Source organism: Lineus longissimus, chromosome 8, assembly GCF_910592395.1.
Source record: "Lineus longissimus chromosome 8, tnLinLong1.2, whole genome shotgun sequence".
In the NCBI taxonomy this organism is placed as follows: domain Eukaryota; kingdom Metazoa; phylum Nemertea; class Pilidiophora; order Heteronemertea; family Lineidae; genus Lineus; species Lineus longissimus.
This window is the reverse complement of record NC_088315.1, coordinates 16,480,784-16,504,176: the sequence shown is the minus strand read 5'-3', so window position 1 is coordinate 16,504,176 and position 23,393 is coordinate 16,480,784. Positions and strand designations below refer to the sequence as shown.

Below are 23,393 nucleotides of genomic sequence, written 5' to 3'. Positions count from 1 at the left end.
CAAATACTAAGACCAAATGCCTGTTGACTGTGCTTTAAAAGACAGGCGCCATGCCTAGAGATATGACTGACCCCTATTGGCAAATTTGTATGACTTTATCTTGCCTACCTAGCTGCTGCCTATAGTCTCCCTTTAACTGCGGAACACTTCAAAGTCGATAAAATGCCATGTTCCACCTTTTAATGTGTTCAGACTGCCATTTTCAAAATAATCAAGTCAGGACACTGCCTTCTAGTCTCATAATAAATTTTGCTTTCCTCAATATATAATAACATTTCTTCTTCTTCAATGCTTTCATCATTCCAAACTTCTCCTCCTCTGACTTTTACAGGGGTACAGTCATGGCAATCAAAACCCAAATACTGAGACCAAATGCCTGTTGACTGTGCTTTAAGAGAGACTGGCGCCATGCCTAGTCTCTCTTAAAGCACAGTCAACAGACACCAACCCCCTCAGACTCAGAAACCACAAACGCCCAACCCTTCCTGCTACCCTAATACTTCTGGATTTCACAAATTATCGATCCTTACGTCATTCCCATTCCGTTGTTGAGTTCATAGGCCTAGAACTCTGTATTCTGCGTGTGATCATATTTATCTACCAATTTGCAGTCCGACATGTTGTATATGCCCAACTGTTTCAACATCCTCGGGTATATCTGACTTTGTGCTCAACTTATCGTATAAATTGTAGGCCCATGTGGCCCCTTGTAGAATGACTTTTCAATAACGGAACTCGTTAGAGTAATTGGTTCACAACCTGTTTAAGAGTACATGTAGTTGTCGAGGAAGTCCATCCAGGGACAGAGTATAAGTTGAAAGACATCGGTAGGATATGATATAGGGTTGAATAGGGTAATTGTAGCCCCGGTTTATATGTAGCCCCTGCAGTGTTTGATGTATGGGGATATCAATCAATGTCATTAGCAGGGGCTACAATTAAACCGGGGCTACAATTACCCCAGTCTACCATATCTTTCGCCTGTTTGAATTTTCTTCTGATTCGACTCTGCACCTTATCGAAGAACATTACACAATAACCAAGGACTTACGTGCGATATGAGTATATCGGTTCATCTTTCTTTCGGCTATTTGGCAGTGGTGAAAGATTCTGTCCAACCTATGTTTGAGAACGGTGAGTATATCGGTACATCTTTCTCTCGGCTATTTGGGAAGATCAGTGGCGTAGTGGTTAGAGCACCGGGCTCATAATCAGGAGGTCGTGGGTTCGATTGGTCGTGTTTCGTCTTTCTGTGCTTGAGCAAGGCACTTTACTCTACTTGCTTCTCTCCACCAAGAAATAAATGGGCACCTAGCTGGCAGAGATGGCAAACTATGAATGTTAGCTGCAGCTTGGACCTGTGACACTCCTAGAGAGTAGAGCTTGAATCACGAATGTACAGGCGAATACACTAGTGGGAGACTTTTTCCGACTCATTAGTGGTTTCTCTAACTTTTTCCTGATTTCTCCGACATTATCCGGATTGTACTTTTTTCCGACTTTGTCTAAATGTCAGAATTCCATAAAACTTGTGAAAAAAACTAGGCTTTCCCAAATGTAGGCCATTAAGGATCAAATGCTGTTGTTAAATGGGGTTAATGAGGTGGGATGCAAACACCCAGAGTGACCCTAAGTGTGAATACCAAATCATATTCAAATTACACTGTATCAAATTCAATTTATTGCACAACTATCAAAGGATAAGACAGTATGGCAGTACATATATACAAATACAACACATACAAACATATTTTTGAAAGAAAGTTACATGTATATGGTAATTAAAATAAGACAACAATCACTATTATAATTGACGAGTTGCACTTAGCGTTGAACACCTTAATAAGCCTGGTTTTACCTCCACTGTCATCCATTATCAACTGACATGATGTAGTTTTACACAAGTGAGGTAAATAGGTATGTTTGAGTACTTTGAATAAAGTCATTGCGACAATATCATGCATTTTGTAGTCCAGTTTTCATGATCACATCATGTTCAGTAGTTGGTAGGGTAGGCATTTTTTCCTGCACCTTAGAAGCATAGTCACGTGACATAGTTATTAAAATAGATACACACGTGGCACTGTTTATCTGTCACATTTTTCGTGGGAGTTCAAAATGGCGGAAGAGCCTGTCATTCAGCCTCAGTGGCAGGCCTATTGGGATCATGATATTTCTTTATATCATCATGGTCTTATTCAAGTTCGTGAGTATTCTAAAGATAAATATCGAATGAAGGAGGTCATACGGTCGTATAAAAATTGCCAATGCATGCAAGTTCAGTGTGTGGCACGAAGCACAAGACCATCATTTCGGCCAACATACAAGTCAGAAAGGTATGTAGTATAGACCGTGTACATGATGTACATGCCTGTGGTCCTTTGTGACATCTGTATGTATGATGACTACTTACTACAGTGTAGGGAGGCTGGCTATGACAATTGTCATGATGATGTGCATGTTACAGCCAGATAGGTAGGCTACATGTAGGCCTAGCGGAGAAAATCTCATGTTTAGGCTATATAGCTAGGCTAGGCCTAGGGCAGGCCTAGGCTACATACTTTTTTTATATCACTTCTCTTCCACATTATGCCTACTGGCAACATGTAGCCTATGATGACCTCCTGTTCAACTAATTGAAAGGGCAAGTTTTGCAATTATTTGTCCATCCAGAACAGAATTGATCATCACATCGCCACTCGCATCACCCCCCCCCCCCCCCCCCGCGTATTATACTCGAAGGGCTGTACAAAGCCCTGTAATAATAGTGTGGGCTGAGAACTGCCCCCCCCCTCCTCCCTGAGACCTCATGTTTTCCATGCAGATTTGGGAGAAGAGGGGTGTGCCCCCCCCCCCCCATCATGGCCCTGTACCAATGGACCATGATATACGGACCATAATATACAATCCAAAACATTCATTTTGTTACATTCATTATGGTTTACCCTGTACTAAATGTTTCTGAACTGTCATTGCGCTAAGCACGTGTTTTTGTTGCCGGAAGACTTATCATCAATGCTCATTCGTCGAGCCTTATTTGGAAGAACCAATTGAGAATGATGTCATGAATATAAATTAGTATGAATATTAATCGACTATGCCTCTAAGGTGCAGGAAAAAATGTCTTCCAGTTGGTAGTTGCAGTAGTTGTTTGTTGTTGTTGTTAGAAGTATAAGTAAGTAGGGGACTCCAGTAAGGCTGCATCATAGTTTACTGTTAGCAACAACAACAACACTGGAGACATTTTACACAGAAAAACAGTGGACATTTTATGACTCTGAGTAACATATCATCTATCAATATCAATATACCACTGTCGCCATTGACGTAAATATAGATAACGCCCGGAGATTTTACTCACAAACCATCACCCCATTTACACCAAACCCACAACATACCAGCACCCACACAATCCGATTTTTATACCTCGAACAGCCCGCGCCACGGGTATATGCTAGTGACTTATTAATTAGTGCACCTGAAGAGCTGCTAGTCTTTCTTCAAAGGCTTTAGAGATAAAAATAGCGGTATCTAAAATAATCTTACTGTCAGTACTACTCATAATAGAAATAAAATCCAGATTTGAAAATAATTGACTACATTTATAAGAATTTATACTTGTTAGATACTCGTCTCTTAATTTATTGTTAGAGGGACATTGTGCAAAAAAGTGAAACTCGTCCTCGACAACGTTGCACCCAAAAGGACAGAGACGCTTTTCTAACTGAGTACCAAAGTGTCTACCTTTTTCGATAAGTAGGTTGTGATTGTTAAGGCGAAACTTAGCTATTTTTGAAAACAACCCCCTGTTTTTTAGAACATTAAGGTAGGGCTCAAATTATTAGCCCATGGACCCTTTGCATGTCACACATGAGTGCACCTGGGTTGGGCTGCTCCATGTTTAAGCGGGGGAGACTTTCAAATACTAGATGTCTTACAGAAATGGCTGATTTTTGCAAATTGGTTTCAAAATTTCAAATTAATGGCTGGAAATGCTAATGTTTTGCAATTGAATGTTATGCAGTTTATTTCATCAAATCATGTAGGAAATGACATTATTCCTGAACTGGAAGTGAAGTTATTGAAAAAAATATATTTTGCAATTAGATTTGAGCATGGTGTACAATTCAATTTAAGTCTGTATTATGCAAATAGATACTGTAAATGTTTTGTAAATTACACAGTTCATTACATCAAAAATATATTTAATTCATGTGAGGATTTGTTTCCTTATGCTATCAAAATAGGCCTATTTTTAGGGTTACTCTGGGTGTTTGCATCACCCCTCATTAACCCCATTCAATCGAGGCCTTTGATCTTTAATGGCCTACTTTGGGAAGACCTTTTTTTCTCAGGTTTTATGGAAATCTGACCTTTTGGACAGAGTCGGAGAAAAGTCGGACAATATCGGAGAAATGTCGGAGAAATCAGCAAAAAGTTAGAGAAACCGTTAATAAGCCAGAAAATGCTTCGCACTAGTGATCGCTAGGAGTAATAATATGAAGCGCTTTGAGCGACTGAAACCAGTTGGATTCAGCGCTACATAGGTCTCATGAATATTGTTTTATTTGGCGGTGGTGAAAGATTCTGTCCAAGCTATGTCGCATCTCATCGCATTGCCACGTCAAAAATATCAATTCTTTCCGCCTGAGATGTCTCGCAACCCGCCTAGGTTTTCACACAGTGAGCTACTCACGGGAGTGGAGGGCATGGACATAAACAACCCGATTTCTTCAGGTTCAGAACGAGGGAACAGCACAGGAAATCCACCTGCAGTGCATCAGATAAGTCTTTCCTCACTTGATTCCATCCCCGTCATTCAGGTCAATGACTTTTCGTCGTTAACCGCTCTTCCACCCTCCACAGCACTTTGCGCCCACCATTTATCTGAAGGACCCTTTAGGTCCTTTTCGGATCTGGCACTCACGTCAGGATCTCTCCAAACTTCACGGATGTTCCTGACTCTGACATCATCCTTGGAAAACTACAATTCCCAGGATCAATCACATACGCCGACCGTCACGTCGTCGTCCACCAAATTCTCGCCCCAAAGTGCTGTACTCAGGGACACCATCGAAATCAGATGGATCCATAGATTGCGCACTGCAGCTCCGCTGGGACTCAATGTCCTAGACTAGTATGTACTGTACACATACATTGCCACGTCTTTTAACAACTTTTCCCTATGTGTACTCTACAGGGTTCCCCCAGTCTTACTCCAAAGACAGGGGCAGCATTACTTAAACCGTATCCCGACACACTCCATGTCACATCCTATCTACTCAGGACAGGCTATCCGTCAAGCTATTGACCCCTGGAACTAACATCGGGACCATTCCGGTCCCAGACTGCCCGACGTGTAAAATACTTACAGGTCAACTGGATATGCGGCCTTTTACTCCCCACAGCCGCACATCTAGGATAGGAACATTTTTCTATCAACAGTCCACGGCCCACCTCTGCAGGGCCAACCCATCTTGATCAATATCGCCTTTATAAGTGTCTGATGAGCAACTCCTGCGAAACCGTTCACACCACCCCTGGCATAACCCACATGGCGCGCCTCCCCGCCATTCCGCGCAACTTTGCCGCCATGCTCCCTAGGAGCATGACGTTATGTCCGTCTCAAAGCCATGACGTCATAAAGGGGCCCAGCATCACGTCAACCACTGCGTCTTGACGTTAGTTCCAACACCTCACACGGTTTAAGAGATCAAGCGAAGACTTTTGAGCCTTCACAACGGTCACACAAGCCAATTAAGCTGGTCGCATCTCATCGCATTGCCACGTCAAAAATATCCAAGCTATGTCTGAGTACAGATTATAACAAGAAATCTTTTTAAATATTTCACACAATATTTTTTTTTAGGTAAATTGAAATGTTTTTTTTTCCAAACTCATATCAAGCATGAGTTGACGATTCAAATATAAGTAAACATATGTGCCAAGTTTCAAGCAAATCCGAATGTCTTATACTTAGTAACATTTATTCCAAATATTGGCTATAAGTCTTTAAATAGATCAGATATAAGTAAACAGGTCATGGTGCCAAGTCTTAACACTCATTATAGTGCTTTAAAAAATGGCCATTATTCTCTCTATTTGTGGTTGTTTGCATTTTATGTGAGCCACATTTAGTTCATAGAAGTATACAACGATGGTGAAAACATCACAGGAGTTGGTGTCGACGTTTTAACACTGATCTTATCTGTTTTTCTCGAAGGGGAGAAGAGAAAGCGCAGTATTATGGCGTCTGCACAAATTACAAAAATAGGACAAGAAATATCTATTACTAAGACACTTTTTTCCGGCCCCATCAAAACAACAGATTCAAAATGATTCAACTGATCCAAGGACTGGGCAAAAATCATGTCATCACTTCATCATTACTGGTACATTGTTATCCAGGGGCGTAGCTAGCTTTTTGGTGTTGGGGGCGGCAAAAGGCTCTGCCCGAGGCTCTCATTTTCTGGCGACTTCTGAGGGTGGCATTTCCCCCTACCCCCCTCCCCCCCCCCCCCCCCCCCCCCCACACTCCCCGCTAGCTACTCCAGCTGTAATTGTTAAACTGCAACTAACTGCAGATATGCTCTTGTGTACTTTTTTTTGCTCAAATTTTTTTTTCTTGTCTAAATTGGAAATTCCCTGCGTTTCCAAGTATGGGTGTACTTGAGACCTCGGGTAAAAAAGGCCTCCAGATTTCAAACTTTACCTAACGATAGAGTATTGCATTTGTCCTCACCGAAAATTTCGAAGAGGGCATACTTAATTGTCAAGTTGCGGTAAATAGATGGCTGAGATGAATGAAATTAGATATAATCTTCAATCTCCGGTTGCTGCAAGCTGCATGCTGTCACCAATACTGAGTGAGTTCTCACCCTTTTTGTGTTTTTGCATAATGCCCCTGGTGGCCAAGCCAGGAATGAGATAACGTCCAAAGTTAGTCTGTGAGTTACTGTCACCTAGGGGTACACATGTACAGAGATTGGGATCAATAGCTTCAGTGGTTTACGAAATGTGAACATTTCGCAATTTGACACAAACTCTGACGTCCGTGGCCTTGAAAAGAAGGTCAAGGTCAAAACAAGTACAACGTATTATGTCCCTTTCCATGAGGTATCTGCCATAATTTTTCAGCAAGCTGTGACTAAAATTGGCAGAATTATTGCATTGTTTGTGTTTTCACATACTGCTCCAGAGTGGCCGAACCGTGAGTGAGAACACGCCAGATATCGAACTCAACATTACCAGCCCCTTGTTCTTACTACCAAAAAAATGAGAGTTAAATCTCTTACGGTTCTAAAGTTATAGCCCGGACGCACAACGCACGACAGACACATGCCATAATATGTCCGTTTTGTGACGGGCGTATAAAAAGGTGGTATCGGTAGGGTACGAAAAAAGGATTTTAGATATAGCGGATCCTCCAAACAGGAGAAAGAAAACAGGGGTAGCGTAACTTACGAAGAGATTACGAGTTTCATCATGTTCTATTTTTGGAAAGATTTTTTTCTAAATTCCCAAACAGGACTGGAACCGAGCTCCTAGGTCATCGTCTTACAACCTGCATTGATGAGACACTTAACAACCTACATATTGTGGACCTGTCAAAACTATCATAGAGTATTGGGTAGATTTTCTTTCACCTATAATAAGCATGATTTCATTTCGAATATCTCAGTCTTTAATGAGACCACAAAGTCAAACAATAGGTCACTAGCTGTTCTGATGGCCGAGATCTTTCTTTTAAAGTCTGATCACTCGTCTGAGACTACATGTATAATATATTATTGCTGGTCAAGAGTGAGATTCCCTTTTCATTAAAGCGGATTTTCCTAAGAGGAGTTGCCCGTTCTAAAGAATAACTCAGCGCTGCAGCTGCAAAGGGGTGTATGGTGTAATATTGCCTAAAAGCATGGTGGTAAACAACTTCCAAGCCGCGGTAGTTCAAGAACCAACAAGAGACGTCAGGACAAAAATACCGTGAGAGCTTAGATGCACCCGATACCTCTCGGCTCAAGACTACGTTAAAGTGGACACTTGCATATTATGAATGCACGTTGAAGAAGTTCTGCTTGTAAAAAGTTGTTTGCATTAAAGGCCTATGCCGTTCGTAAAAAAATTGGAATTTGTAATTAAATTGAATTTGAAAATTTTCAATTGCGTAAATATCCACTTGATATAAATTTCAGCATGGCCGTTGTGTAGACAGATATACAAGTAATATAAATACCAAGTTTCAGCAAATTTTGTATGCAAAATAACTGCACTGCGTACGGCATTGTGTATAACTGTAAATCTATTTTCCTGGAGCACCAGTAATTATGAATGGCATATTCCTTTAGGAGCCATATTCTGAGAAAAAAAGCATGTTTACTTAAGTCAACATACCGGAAGGAAGTTTTCAGGCGAAACTTCAATTATTGAGGTGCTCAGAAGCGCGTAATGCTCTGAGTTTAGGATTTTCATTGTTCAGGGTGATACCTATGATGGTATTTTTTCAACAGTCACACTTATTTGCACAAACCAATTGATAAATGTAATAAATCGTTTCAGCTAAAATGACCCAGCTTTTAGTAAATAAACTATTCCAACAGTTGATTATCAACAAAGAGCTTCTAAATCCTGATCTCGGATCTTTCGCTGCGGCGTCATTTTTACACTGCAGCATCATCTGCGTCATGATGAAGGTTTGTTCAACATTTAATATTGTGCCAAGTGGCAAGGGGTTTTGCTGTCAGCTAAGTCACAAGACTGGAACATGCTTGGGAAAAGAACATGCGGTTGGGAAATTGGGAAGCTTCATGTTCCAAGTAAAGGTAATACATGTATTTTTAAATTTCCTCCTACAATCATGCGCATAGAAAGTCATGTTGACTTATGTTTCGCAGAAATAATTAATAATTAATCCTCAAATTCTTGGTTATAACATAACATTTTATGCTAATGTGCTCAACAAATGTGCTCATTGAAAACACAGCCCAATTCCTAAAAATAGTGAACCTAAGGAACCCAACATCTAATGCAATGCTAAACATCTCTCGTAGCAGGGGCATGTTGCCATGAAATTGATGCATAAGATAAGAATCGTACCTTCCATTCCGTCGAATGACTATCACTATATTGGTTTTGGTTATCGCAAAGGCTATCTACTGGCAATGTCAAGAGACAATGTACTGACTTTCCAATTCAATAAAACCAGTGTTACTTACAGCGTAGTACATAATGTGTGGCTTTCCCGGCCCAGAGAAGAATTTGGTAAAATCAGGCCTTATTGTAGTTATGACAGTATAGTTTTTTTTACTTCGTCATTAAAGAAAGCAGACATTCAATATTTTGATTTTATCAGGGAGAGTTTTGGTCACATTTCCCTTGTTCATAAGGACAAGATATTTATAAAAACTACTTTGAAAAGATCATTCAGTTACCTTAAGTGGAGAAGAAACTGTTTGTCTCTTGTTGTGGAGGAAAAAATTGCTACATGTACTATAAGTGTAAATCAAAGAGGGCCTAGGGTGTATATAATATACGATGTCATATTTGATAACAGAAAAATCATTTTTAAGAATGGAGTACTAGGAATAAATGGATTACGTGGCTATTATATTGTTTATGTGGATGTGATTTTCAACTTTTTAATTGGGTTTAGGCAAGATCATTATACAGTATCCTTTTACAACAAGACAGCAACAACTGTTAACCTGATCAGATCTGTCAGATTTCCATACAAAGTCAGGATGAATATAAAAGGTTATTCTCGAAGCTGGGTGCGTTTCATATATTCGAACTTCCAAAGGTATTATATTGGACTGGATTTTAAACCACTTGTCTGCTGCTTAACGGGCAGGCTTTACAATGGATTCATTGAACATTTCATGAGAACGCTTCGTATAAAATTACCTAGGTATTCGGATAATGATTTGGCAGTAGACTCGTTTGGCAACTTGAATTACTTCCAAATGACTCATCATAAGAGACAAGACTTGTTGACAAACATTAATGTATATTCAGTGATAAATTAGGCTCATTTTACGCCAGGAAAACTGGTTTAAGGCATTTTGTCCCAATCATTATTAATGCAACCAGAGGAATCTCCGTCACAGGTGGCCAATTCATAAAGCACAATAGTTATTTCATCTAATTAGTAAACAAAAAAGTGTCAAAAACTTTTTTAAAGGTTTATACAAAGCAATCGATTGGCAAACAAAAACAGTTTGTCAGTTTTTCTTCCGAAAAATCTCTCGCAGCACCCATTCAATGTGACCGCCCAAATATGATATACTACTAGCAAACCGCCGTGGCGCTACCGTATAATTAACTGTGCATGGGATGTGGAGCATCGAAAGGAGCATCACTTCACACACATTCAGCAAAAATCGGACTGTTCCTTACTATTTGCTTGGTTTTGCTACTACAGTTTGCTCCAAGATGGTGAGAAAAGTTGCATATCGCTCTCATTTCAAAAGGTTCCAATCGATTTTGACAATACGCTCCTCTAAAAAATCTTCATGTCAAGATCCTTTCATTTAGTCAATTTCCAACTGACTTCTGGAAAATAGCACCATTGAAATTGCCAAGTAAATTGCATACAAACTTTACACACGATAATGTATTGTGTGATCATCTGCACCGCCTTGCCACAACGTACGAAAAGAACTAAAATTTTCCTGTCGTGAGGTGATGCCCCATGGTCACTATTCCATTACACTGGAGGCATTGCGGCATCAAACGCTTCCTGGTTTTTACGGAGGACGAATACGAAATAGCGCCACCTATGTTTTCTTCATCGGAGATGATACAAAATGTTTTGAAATATTCCACGGACGATTTCAACCTGCGGTTCACAAATCCATATCACGGGATGAAGAAAACCATTGGAGGTTAATAACTATGTCAGCCCTCTTGGAATGAACTGCATGGCCTCAAAGTAGAGAAATCAAGATACCGAATAGTGATCGGTGATGCTAATTTTGATGCTCCATATCAGTAGCACAGTATTAAGCGAATACAAAGTGTTCTGCGGACTGCTGATCGCATTTGAAACAAGGTTGAAGGTCGCTCAAAAGATGGCTGGCAGCCTTTGTTTTTAGCTCACCTCTTAGCAGAGGTGAGCTTATCCCATACCGTGGCGTTCGTCGTCCGTCGTCGTCGTCGTCGTCGTCGTCGTCGTCGTCGTCGTCGTCGTCGTCGTCCGTCGTCGTCCGTCGTCCGTTAGCAGGGCACATTTCGTAACTGTTAGAGCTATTGAGTTGAAACTTGGTACACATGTACCCTTATGTAATGACACCTTGGAGACCAAGTTTCGGTCCGATTCGTTTCATGGTTTTGCCCCCAGGGGGCCAAACGTTAAAAGTGAAAATATGCAATATCTCCCTTAATAGTAGTCGGGAAATTTTGAAAAAAATATGGTAGGTACTTCTAGCAAAGGTGCATCATATATCCTCCAGGTTTTTGATTTGACCTCCTTTTCAAGGTCACAGAGGTCAAATGGTGTAAATTGGCGTTAGGATGTAACGATGGCACGTTTCTAAACTGCAATGACTATTGATACCAAATTTGGTACACATTTACCCCTTAGTCAGGTGATCTCAGGGACCGAAGTTTGGTCCAATATGATTCACCACTTGACCACCAGGGGGCAAAATCCAAAAACCTTAAAAATGTGATTATTCCTTAACTTCTTGCCCGATTGCCACCAATTTGATATCATGGGTACATCTAACCACCATACAGTATATGTCACACAGGTTTTTAATTTGACCTTCTTGTCAAGGTCACAGAGGTCAAATGGCGTAAATTCGCCGTCAGGCCGTAACTATGGCACGTTTCTTAACTGCAATGACTATTGATCACAAATTAAGTACACATGTACCCCTTGGTCAGGTGATCTCAGGTACCGAAGTTTGGTGCAATCTGATTTGCCGTTTGGCCTCCAGGGAGGGGGCCAAATCCTAAATTCTTCAAAATGCCATTATTCCTAGTAATGACTTGCCCGATTGGCACCAATTTTATATCATAGGTACATCTAATTCTAACAACCATTCAATGTGTCACCCGGGTCTTCTTTGATTTGACCTACTTTTCAAGGTCACAGAGGTCGAATGTACTGTAAATTGGCCATTTTGGGGAAATTTTAATTGCTTGGACCTACATCAAACCTAACACTACATGACACAATACCATGCTCTTTATCCATCTTTCCTCCACATGAGGTGAGCACAATGGCCCTGGCCATTTCATTTCTAACTTAGCTGCTGAGGTTTTTGTATGCATGTTAGCCGTGAAGGTCTGAGTCTAATTTTGTTACTAATGAATCCCTCATCTAATAGTATTTCTCCAATTGTGATCAAATAGGAGTTGATTGGTACAATACGGTACAAATATCATTGGAAGATTTCACCTCCTACCTTTAAACTACATCCTCCTAGGGATTATTGGTATTACGACGCAATTTCAGGATACCTGAGAATTTCGAGCAAAAGTGGAGTTTATCAGGCTATCTCTCGATTTTATCATAGTCGTCAACTGTTAAGCTTCCGACTTTTCAGCACATTTAGACACGGCTCTCACTTGCACCTTTTCAGGGACCAGTGCTTGTTCAGAAATTCATTTATTACTTTAATTGGAAAAAAGCCAGGGAGGCTGTTTTATGAGCTTCGTGATATTGTTGGCAAAGGGCATGCATATCGAATGAACCCTCCTCGAACTGATCCATGCTCTCGGATAAATACACGGCTTACGCCACACTACAGTGGCCAGAAAGTTTTGATTAGTTGTTCAAAAGGACATCGTACTAGAATACTTTTAACTATTTACACTATCATGTTGGTAAAAAGTACTAAAGAAGCGGTTTTAACAAATGGTGTGACTTTAAACATGTTAAATAAGAAAATCCCTCCCAGACAAATGGTTTTAGAATTTACCTCGGACAACGATGTGGTCATACAGACCAGAAAGAAAGGGTTTATGGTTTATCGAAGAACCAGGCAATACAAGGGCAAACACAAGACAGTTAAGAAAACGACAAAAATGCCTGGTACTGAGACCCACTGGAGTAGGAAACACCAAGCCTACCTTGAATCATATGTCCATAGAGGTAATGAGATAATGGTTGGCTGCAGGGTAAACTGCCAACTAAGGACACCTCTAGTACCTTCAATACCTCCATTTTCCCCGATTGAATTCATGTGTGATAGTAAAAGGTTAGGTACAGAGCATGTGCGCTTTATAGCACCAAATGGGAACTTTCTGTTCTTTCTGTTTCGAAAGAAATATGAAGATATCAAATATGTGGCTGTTTTTTCTCCAGCTTATTAACAAATATTGCTTCACCCGTTATTTGACATGGGATTGACATGAGGTGGAAATTTATTTTGCATTGGAACGCTAATTACTGCCGCCTACAGGAAATAAAGTTCCTCATTCTGGGATATTTGCGCATCATGTGTACGGATAAACGACGTCACTAGTCGGGTATGGGCATGACAATTAATTGGTTTCACTGTAAACGACTGCATCTTTTCTCACTAACATTGTGCAGTCAAAGACACCCAGTGGGAAAAAACACTTAAGACAGTAACTAAACTGTCAAGTTTTGCCTATAGAAATCTGGATGCAGACGTCTAAACAGATAAGTTTTGCATTCAGTCTCCCCGGCCAGCAATGGTATATGCTCCCAAAGCTTTGAGTTCCTCAAGCATGTCTAAGGCCGAGATAAATGTTGCCAAACATGTCACCGTTCACCGCTTGCATGGTCGTGGTGCCACCGCATGAAAAATTTCATTATTTCAAAAATGTCAATATTTTCCAAATCCAAATAAAGTCATGGCGTTATTCAGGGAGACATCTAACGTCTTATATATTATACAGGCATGTGTCAGCCAATCACCGTCGTCCTCTTTCATGGCACTTGGCAACTGGAAGTTGAAGACCCGGATGTTGCTACCAATTTGCCGAATTCATGCGGATTTCGTGTTGCATGTTGTAAGTATTTTCATCATATCGAGCATTGAAACGATCAAAAGTCATAAATACGCGAATGAAGACTAGAATAATGTTTGATGAGTCTCGTAGATGTAATTATACCAAACGATGGCACAAATCTAACACGATATCTCGCGATTTATTTAAGGACCGTGCCGCAGCAGACGAATGCTTATAGTCATTATACATACAGGTCACGTGAACAGGGTTTTGGCGCGTTTTTCAAAGACGTGGCCCTTCCAGCATGTCCAATGCATGGAATTCATTGCAGTATACGGGGCAGCACTTGTTCGATGTGAACTTGTGGAAAAGTTTATGATTGAAAACCTTCACTCATTGATCAAACATGTATGCTGATAGCCTGGGACTGATAGTGACAGGCCTTTTTATTTTTTTTCAGGTGGGATTCATCATGGCATGCAGCAAACGGGTCTGTGGGAGCCATGGGGTCTGCCTCAAACGCGCACCAAAGAATGAACAACAAGTCCAGGTTATATTGATACGGTTTACTGAAAAAAGTAGAAAAACAAATAAGTGACGATACAGAAAGTAAACAAAGGAAGAAACACATTCAAGCAATGACAACAACAACGATGACCTCAAGAACTGTCCCCTGGCCCAGTGCCAAAGTTGAATACACACCACGTAATTACCATTATAATTGAAAGAACCAATACTGGAGCCCAATGCTCATAGAGACACAGAGTTACCTAAATTACGTAACAATTGGCCCAATGCCAACAACTGTACTCAAACTAACACAACAGGCTCCCCAAAGATTGCATAATCACGTGATCCACATACAACCCAAACATGAGTTAAACGGACTAGAACAGGTGTAAAACAAAGGTCTTGTAACATGAATAGGAAGAACTACTTCAATACACCCCCCCCCCCCCCCCCCCCCCCCCACACACACACACACATGACACAGTACATGAATGCATGTAAAGCACATGAGAAAATACAGGGTAAACTAAAGGGCCTAAAATACATAGAAAACAATATTACTTACAGAATGTTTAACGACCTAGAGCCTGACCATGACTCCACAGAACACAAAACTAACGAACTGGGCCACTTTGGCCAAAGATCTTTGTGATATCAGTAGATTACAAAGAGATAGGGAAAACAACTTTGGCCCTATCCACCATCTTGGAAAAACACCCTTTTTATAAGTAGGGAAGACCACACATACCTAACATAACTTAAAATGCAAATTTGAAACATGTAAACATTTAAAAATGGCCTTCACACGGGTCGCTGTACGGATAGTTGAACCAGGGGGTAATATTATTGCACCATGGACATTCTTACAATTCAATCGGGCTACGTTTATGTATGACCAGCTGTGGTCAGATATGCAGTACTAGATGGTTTAGCATACGATTTTAAAGTGACTGTGCCGGAAAGGGTTTTGAAACCCTTTAAGGCCCGCATCATTTTTTCATTTTCGTCGAAAATGAGTATTTTCAGTATTTTGGCCTATTTCATCAGAATAATGAATGCATAATGTACATGTTTCTTTATAACAACAATTAAAGGTTTTGTAAAACACTTAATAAGAGAAAACGATGGTTATTTGAGAGAAAAAGGCATCTTCTTCATCACCCAGGACCAACATCTTACCAATTAAGTTAGAATTTGATTACTTATTAAATTAGCTATTTATTGGAAAAAATTGGCAAGAAAAATCTTAGTAAATAACTTAATAATGATTTCTTAGTCAGATAATCTTAGTAATTGTGACGCATTCGTCTTGTCTCAATTGGTCTTGTCTTCCTGTCTTTACCAGGTAGTGACTTTAATGTCATCTTTTTCTGTTAAGAGTCTCATACTTGAATATTCTTATATATTCTCTGCTGTTCCAACTAAGACTAATATTCGTGAGCATGATATCGATGTTGGTGATGCTAAACCTGTAAATATTGGTCATTATCATAATCGAAGTGACTATGTACATAGCATACTGCTGTGTATGCAGGAACAAGTTGGTTGCATGCACAGCAGAGGCAAATTAACATAACCACGTCATCAATGACGTCAACTGGAGAAAAAATGGCGGTGGCTGTGGCGATGGCGGTGGAAGAACTCGTAAAACAAGAAAGAGTCTTTAAAAAAGATGGGAAAATTCCATATCGGATTCGGGGCTTTATAATGAGCCTAATGAATATTAATATAAAACTCTGTGAACATAAAACTACTGTCAGTTGCATACATAGCATGCTGTGTACTTATCCTCTTCCCATCAAAATAGTCATGTAAAGAACAAAGCTCTTAAAAAGAGGTTGCGTACATGTTAAAACATTATATAGTTGAGCCTTGTCAGAGTGAGTGGTCCAGTCCTTGTCTTTTAATCCCCAAGAAGAATGGTTGCTGCAGGGTGGTTCATGATTACCGTTGTGTTAACCTACTTACGAAGACGGATTGTTTTTCGAACAAAAGACTAGATGAGTGCATTGAAACAGTTGGAAAGTCCAAATATATCATGATCAGCACCTATGATATGCTGATGGGGTACTAGGGCGTACCTCTCTCTGATAGACCAAGGATGTATCAGCTTTCGATACCCCTACCGGTTTTTATCTTTACAGAGTGATACCGATGGGTTTTTAAAATGCTTCAATCAGCTAGCTACCAGCGTTTGATGATCATGAATCGGGCGATGGCGGGAATGAGCAATGCAGAATGTTTCCAGGACGACGCTATTCTAGGTGACGATTCATTTAAAGCACATTGCTATGCGGTCATTCTTTGAACGAATCAGTGATATGCTGGCCCCAATTTTAATTAGGTCAAGAGCGTGATCTTCCGTGGTCAGGTGATCTATCTCGGCCACGTTAGTTCTTGGCTCTTAGTTAGACCCGATAGACTTGATCGTTGGCGACCCGGCGTTTTCGGATTTGTTTTCGATTCTGAGGCCAAATGGTTGGGTATTTAGTCACTGCCATCTCCAAAGTTTGCTGACAATCATCTTTCCATCTGATACTCCCATGAAGGTAGGATCGCTGTTGTTCAGGGTTTTTTCTACACGATTTTTGAATTGCCGCCATGTTGTTTCCATTGAGGATTCCATGGCGCAGCCACACAGTGCAGATGATGATGATAATTTTTCTCTAGTCGTTTTTGTAATGGCATTTGCTATTACTCGCAAAATGAGTGTGAATTTGCTTCAATGCCAAGTCCTTTGATATATTCGTGTAACTTGAGTAGTGAAAGATTTGGCGAACACAAATGATGTGTATTTATCATGATCAGCCAGTTTTCGGAGATGTTACTACGTTAAGTTAATAATTTTTTAGGGTAAACTTGCTGGTAAAATGTTAGTGCATGTATCGGTGTTAATTCTGGTGCACGTATAATTAGCCTCTATCCCTTTTACTTGGGGGTTCTACTGTTCAGTTTATTAATAGTAGAGATCATTTTCTTTTACTATCTTTTCCCAGGTCAAGATGCTTTTGGTGGGGGGGGGGGGGGGATGTGAAATATTCGTCTTGCCTCAAGTCAATTCGTATTGTTTTCTTTTTTTTTACTAGGTTGTGATTTTAGTGTCATTCTTTTTGAACTGGTGGCGCCACTGCTCTAGGTCAAGCGCCGCCATCTCCGAACAGATGCGAAATTTCAGTCAATCCCACTTTGCACTTTTTGTCGCAGATTTTGCATGGTCTATCCGTGGAGTCAAATCGAGATTACAACCCAATCTACATAATCTCGCCTACTTTTCCTGCATTATACTAGTGATAATGCAAATAAGACTAAACATTAAATTTTAGCATCAAGCTGAGAGATATACTTTGTCCAATGGCGATATATATCTAATCCAAGATTTCCTTGTATTTAATACGACATCCTTCCTCGGGGCTGATGGTAATACAAACATCGCATCAATTTCGCATCAAAAGCAACATACGTACGTTTTGCTTCCAAAGAATGACTTGTAAGACATACACTTTTATGTTCTGATACACATCCGAGTTGCGACCTTGATTTTAATGTCCTGATCAACTCTGCGGGTTCATCATAAAACCCTTTCTTGAATTGCATCTCCTCTGTGAATAACAAGCGTTTTTACAAAGAATTAAAGAAAATGTTGGTTGGAACATTTCCAAAAAGCATAAGAAAACTCCTTATAGTATTTGGACGGCGTGATAGAAATTGATATATTCATTGGCCGAAATGGATACGTCGATGCAATCTGGCCTAATGATGCTAATGAAGCCGTACTTGCTAGCGGGCAAATACAATACTGGTTTTTTTACATCTGAAGTTTACATGGGGCCAATAACTCAAAATTTCAACGGGTATTTTTGTGGTTTTTGTAACTCATTGCCAGCTCACAATGTCAGCTGACCAGAGGAGTTTCAAAGCAAGCAGAGGTTAAAAATATTGATCAAGAAAGCGTAGTCCGCCTAAGGTTTCGATCGGGCTGTTCAAAACGACAAAACAACTGTTGAGTGACGGTATTTTGCTCGTCTGGTGATGAGAAATCAACGAACTGTTCGAGGGTTCATGCAGTGTACAAAAAACCCTGAGAAAAGCAATCAAATCTCTCAGTGGAAAGATTTAGGGGCAAAGCGTATGTGAATATTATGTGCGACTGCAAACGTAGTGATATTCCAACGGGGGTGGTGGGGGGGGGGGGGACACTTGCAGCAGCTTAAATTCAATTCCACTGTATGTAGGGGAGCCGGGATGCTCTCCTGTAACCACGACGACATTTAGAAACTAGTTCTTCCACACTGCACGTTTTCACCACGAAAATTGAACTGGTGATGCATTTTTTAAATCTAAACTAGTCGATGTAAATCTGTTGCGAAGTCCATGTTTTCGGGATTGCCTATCGCCTTGAGTAAACTTGACACCTTTATATCTCAATAACAGAGCCTCCTTCATGCTTAAGTGGGTCAACCGAGCTTCCTACATCCTTAAGTGGGTCTAATTCATCAGTTTTTTCCACTACTTTCGAACATTGCCGGAAGGCGTTTGCCTTCATTTTCCGGTCCTCCCGTTCCTGAGATATCGCCATTTCCTATAGGCTGGCTCGATTTTTCTGGGTTTTTTTACAGAAATCTATCGGCACTTTATCGCAATTTTGCATCCCGTTTCTATTGAACGAAACGGTTTCTAATGTCTTGAAGGGGGTGGGGTATGGCATCAAGTATCTTAAAGAATTATAGAAAAGTGAGATCTAGGAGATGGTGTGACTGACAAGTAGCGTAGTCTTCGTACACGGCGCTTACGGGCCTGATAGGGTCAACGTAGTAGGTTTGTTTTGCGGGTGGGCGTGGGACAGGCCAGGAATTAAGGATGGTCGTCATTTTGATCCAACTGACTAAATGCTTCGCTACCATTGGCTACCCCCTTCAAACAACTGCAGTTTTTGATGAGGTGTTTTGCGACAGCTTCCAACGTAAAACACTCCCGTTCTCTACCACACCATATAAAACCTACCGATACCTTCTCTACCACACCATATAAAACCTACCGATACCTTCTCGAAGCGTACGAACTAAGGAGAGAAAAAGATTTTACAGGCAGACAACAGTCCAATCACTCGCACGGACACGTTATAGAGGTTTTAACCTAAAAACTGCAAAATGAATCAATCCAAAACTACAACAAGAGTCAGAAATAAAATGAAAACCAAGGTGCTTACATTTCTCGCCTAGGGCAATTCGTGTCGCTAATTTCAGTTCTTTTGTTTATTTTCCGTTAATTATTCTTTAAACATTTTAACTATTTCATAAGAAGGGCCTACTGATCTCCCGGCCTCATAGTTATTGGTGTACAATTACACACTTTTCTACCAGTCTGTAGTTTTCTCATCAATCTGTGTTTGCTCCATACACATGTTATAGACAATTTACTACATGCATTTTACTACTTTACCATGTTTATTAATGCGTCGTCTTTACTTTGTTTATTACACCATATTTTGAGGAAATTTCTGTCTGCATGCAGGTCTATATCGTTTACATTTTGGAGAAGGTCGACCCATTATCCATCAGACTGTCATCTTTGAATTTTACGAAACACTTGTCTTACATACCAAACCGACCAACATCCAGTGGATTATATTGTGCTTTATCCCTGTATTTAACCATACATATTCTTCCGGTATTGTTCAAGTGAATTATGGTTTGATTCTCTTAGTCCACATGTATCCATGCCTTTATAATGTGTACATAAAACGTGGCCACAATTTCGTTTTTTACAGTTTTTTAGTTGAGTGGTTATGACTTGATATGATTTGAAGCTCACTAATCAAAGTTTGTTTTGAAGAACGTTCTGAGGCATCGCGTTTTTCTTTCCCTCCAATAAATGAACTAGCCACTCTCACTTTAGACATCCCCAGTCCCCGCTCCCCCTTGACTAGTATAACTGATGACTTGATACTGCTCCCCCCCCCCCCCCCCCCAATAAAAAAAATATATTGATATTTGCTTATACTTATAATTTTGGTAGTTGGTAGGAGCAACTATCACTGTTGCTACGTACAATAATTTAGCCAATGCCAGGACAAGGACTTTCAGTTTTGTTGACTGACTGAAGACGGAGCACTCTCAACAGAATCACGGACCTCACTTCCATCGTTTGAGCAAATCTCAAAATAAAGCAACAACCATGACTACCGGCCTTTCCTGAACATTGCATGGACGTCTAAACTTGGACATGTTTCCAAAGATGCATTGTACATGTGTACTAGTACAAGCCATAAATTGCAGATGTAAATGTATATCACCTGCAGTACGACCGTCTTCTGCATTTCCACCAAATCCACCTGGGCAGAAATCATAACCGAACTCATCCTTTTAGATTAATATGTACCCCATTTTTGGATATGTTATCAAATTAAAATTATGCACTAACTGAGATTGATATAATCAGAAAATAACATACAGTGATACCTTTCTGTCAAAGACACCCTTGGGACTGACAGAAGCTCTCCGCAATTGAGAGATGTCCTGATTAAAGAGGCCAAATTAAATGGTAATGGCCAATTTGGCGAGCCATAGGTCTCTAATTAGGCCAAAAAAGCCTCGTCATAAGCTGCCAAATCAGTTCCACTTTTCAACTTACATATTCGACAAAATGATAATAAATTAAAATGAAAGGACTTACAGTCGTCATGAATACTCCTCAATTCTTCATCACTTAGTTTGGTTCGATAGATAACTATTTGGGCGATATCTCCTCGAAAATAACACTGCCTGCATAGACTTTGATGACTTCTAAAATGGCACCCAATTGTCGTAATTCCTCTCCAACTGATATCCTTGAACACCCTTTTCCAAGAACTATCTTGCCCAAGCTGTCTCCCATCAATAGTAAGGTTACATACTTCCTTCAAAACGTTCACCATGAAAATAAACTGATGCCATTGATCGAAGAACAAACAACCTGATTTATAGGTAAAAACATTGTTTCTATTTGGACCACTCCTCGTGCCCAAAAAAACTTTAAAATACTGACTGTTACAGCTTACATGAACATATTCCTTTCGATTCATGAATGTGATCAGTGACTGTGTGACTTCTCTATATTTCGGTCTGAAGTAGAACGTAACAGTCAACCAACCGCCTCCGAGATTGGCCGCTGGGGCCCTTACGCACTGATCGTGTTCTCTGCCATTATTGAAAGACATTACCCGCCCAAAAATAGATGCGTTGACATAAGATGCACTCTTTCCATGAAGCATTCTGTAACCGTTGAATGAAAGGAAGTCAATCAATGCATGCATATAACATGACAAAGGTAGAAAGGACGAAGCTCTTCGACTTCAAAAGACGACCCGGTGAAGGAGAATGACCAAGCCAGGATTTGAGGGACAAATAAAAAGTTTTATCTTTGGGGTGAATATTCTTCAGTTTGGCAAAACCTTACCAAAACTTACTTTCTCTTTATCAATAAATTCCGAAGACGACCAATGCTTATGTTATGTGCTGTTTACAGTAAGGCTTTGAATATTCAATAAATTCCAAGATTTCACGATATTGTCGAGACGACCCTCCGATTTATTGCGTATTTCCAGGTCACATAAGTCAAATTCGGCATACAAGAGGACCATTCTAATCATGCGTACTTCCAGGTAACAGGGGTCATTTGATGTGAACTAGCAGTTTGGCTATTGGTAACACACGCCATTCAACGGCGATAACTATAAATCCAAAATTGAGTGGACATAATATGTCTAGGTAAATGATAATTTTGGGAACCAAGTCAAGTCTGATTCACCACTTGGCTATATCATAAATCTCATCCGGCATATTGGAGAGCCCTTACTACCTTATGTCTCGTGAGCTGCCATCAAAATTCCATGTCATAACGGCTGCATTTGATGGCAAAATAAAAAAAAAGATACTCAGGAAACTCCGTCACCCAAATTTGTTCCTGAATTCTCAAAAGGGACTCTGCAGTTTGAAGGTCTGATACGCCGTATTTGCGAGGCGAACTGGTAATATTATCGACAGTTACCTCGTGTACATGTATATACTTACGTTGCAAGCCTAACGAGTGGAAAGTTCTTTGATTCGCTAGAAATGCTCGAAATCCGAGACCAATTACTGCAGCCAACATCAGATATTTAGGCATCATGGATAGGGTGTGTTTGGATGCAGTTATTATGTTGATGGATGGTAGTCACCAGAACCATGGATTCAGTTCATAACAGATGATCTAATTATAAACTCATATATTGACTTGTCCGCCTGATATCAAATTTAGTTAGACCTTGAACGATGATCGAGGCATTGACACCTGAAAGCAAGGGACTATAGAGGGTAACCGTTGCCGTGACAACGATAATCTTCTATCTTGGACGACGTGAATGACTGATTCTTTTTTAACTGAGTATCAAAGATGATTAAGGAGTGTCGCATAAATCAATTACATGTATCAGAGAAATCGATGACATCGCAGACATTTGTACAGCGCATATCGTTATTCACACTGTTGTGAAAGCTACCTAATAGCTCAGGGTTGCCCCTTGTCATCTTCTAATTTGCCCCAAGTTCAAATCTTGGAGATGGGCTGCCTGTTGGCTCCTAATGGGAATTATCTAAGTAAAATTCATAGACACGAATAAGGCTACGTGTATTTTGTGAAATATTTCTCGCACAGCACTTTGGTTCGTCACAACAACAGGAGAAGCCTTTTTAAACTCCAAATACTCATCAGCATATAAACATTTCAACAATTATTGGATTTGGTCAAAATGTACCAATAAGGTGTTCTGAATGAATTCGAATTTCTTTGAGATCCCCGAGTTCTTATCTAACAGGTCAATAACTCCACGGCACATTGCCAAAACGCCTGAGTTTAACTTTTTCGAAGCCAACTCCACATCGGATCGATCGTCTGCTCTTCACCACCCAATACCGTCGTATCGATTGACTATGTAGGCACTTTGA

At 40.2% G+C, this 23,393-nt stretch overlaps 2 long non-coding RNA genes across 2 annotated transcripts; one reads left to right on the top strand and one right to left on the bottom strand.

Moving 5' to 3' along the window:
• The first annotated feature begins 600 nt into the window (after positions 1-600).
• Positions 601-14,848, top strand: LOC135491958 (uncharacterized). The gene is made up of 4 exons (XR_010447999.1): positions 601-652; positions 965-1,134; positions 13,870-13,983; positions 14,384-14,848. It is a non-coding gene; the product is annotated as an uncharacterized LOC135491958 (long non-coding RNA).
• On the bottom strand, positions 14,440-21,481 carry LOC135491959 (uncharacterized). The gene is made up of 3 exons (XR_010448000.1): positions 21,106-21,481; positions 19,475-19,492; positions 14,440-14,492 (listed from the first exon to the last, which is right to left on the bottom strand). It is a non-coding gene; the product is annotated as an uncharacterized LOC135491959 (long non-coding RNA).
• Between the last annotated feature and the right edge of the window lie 1,912 nt (positions 21,482-23,393).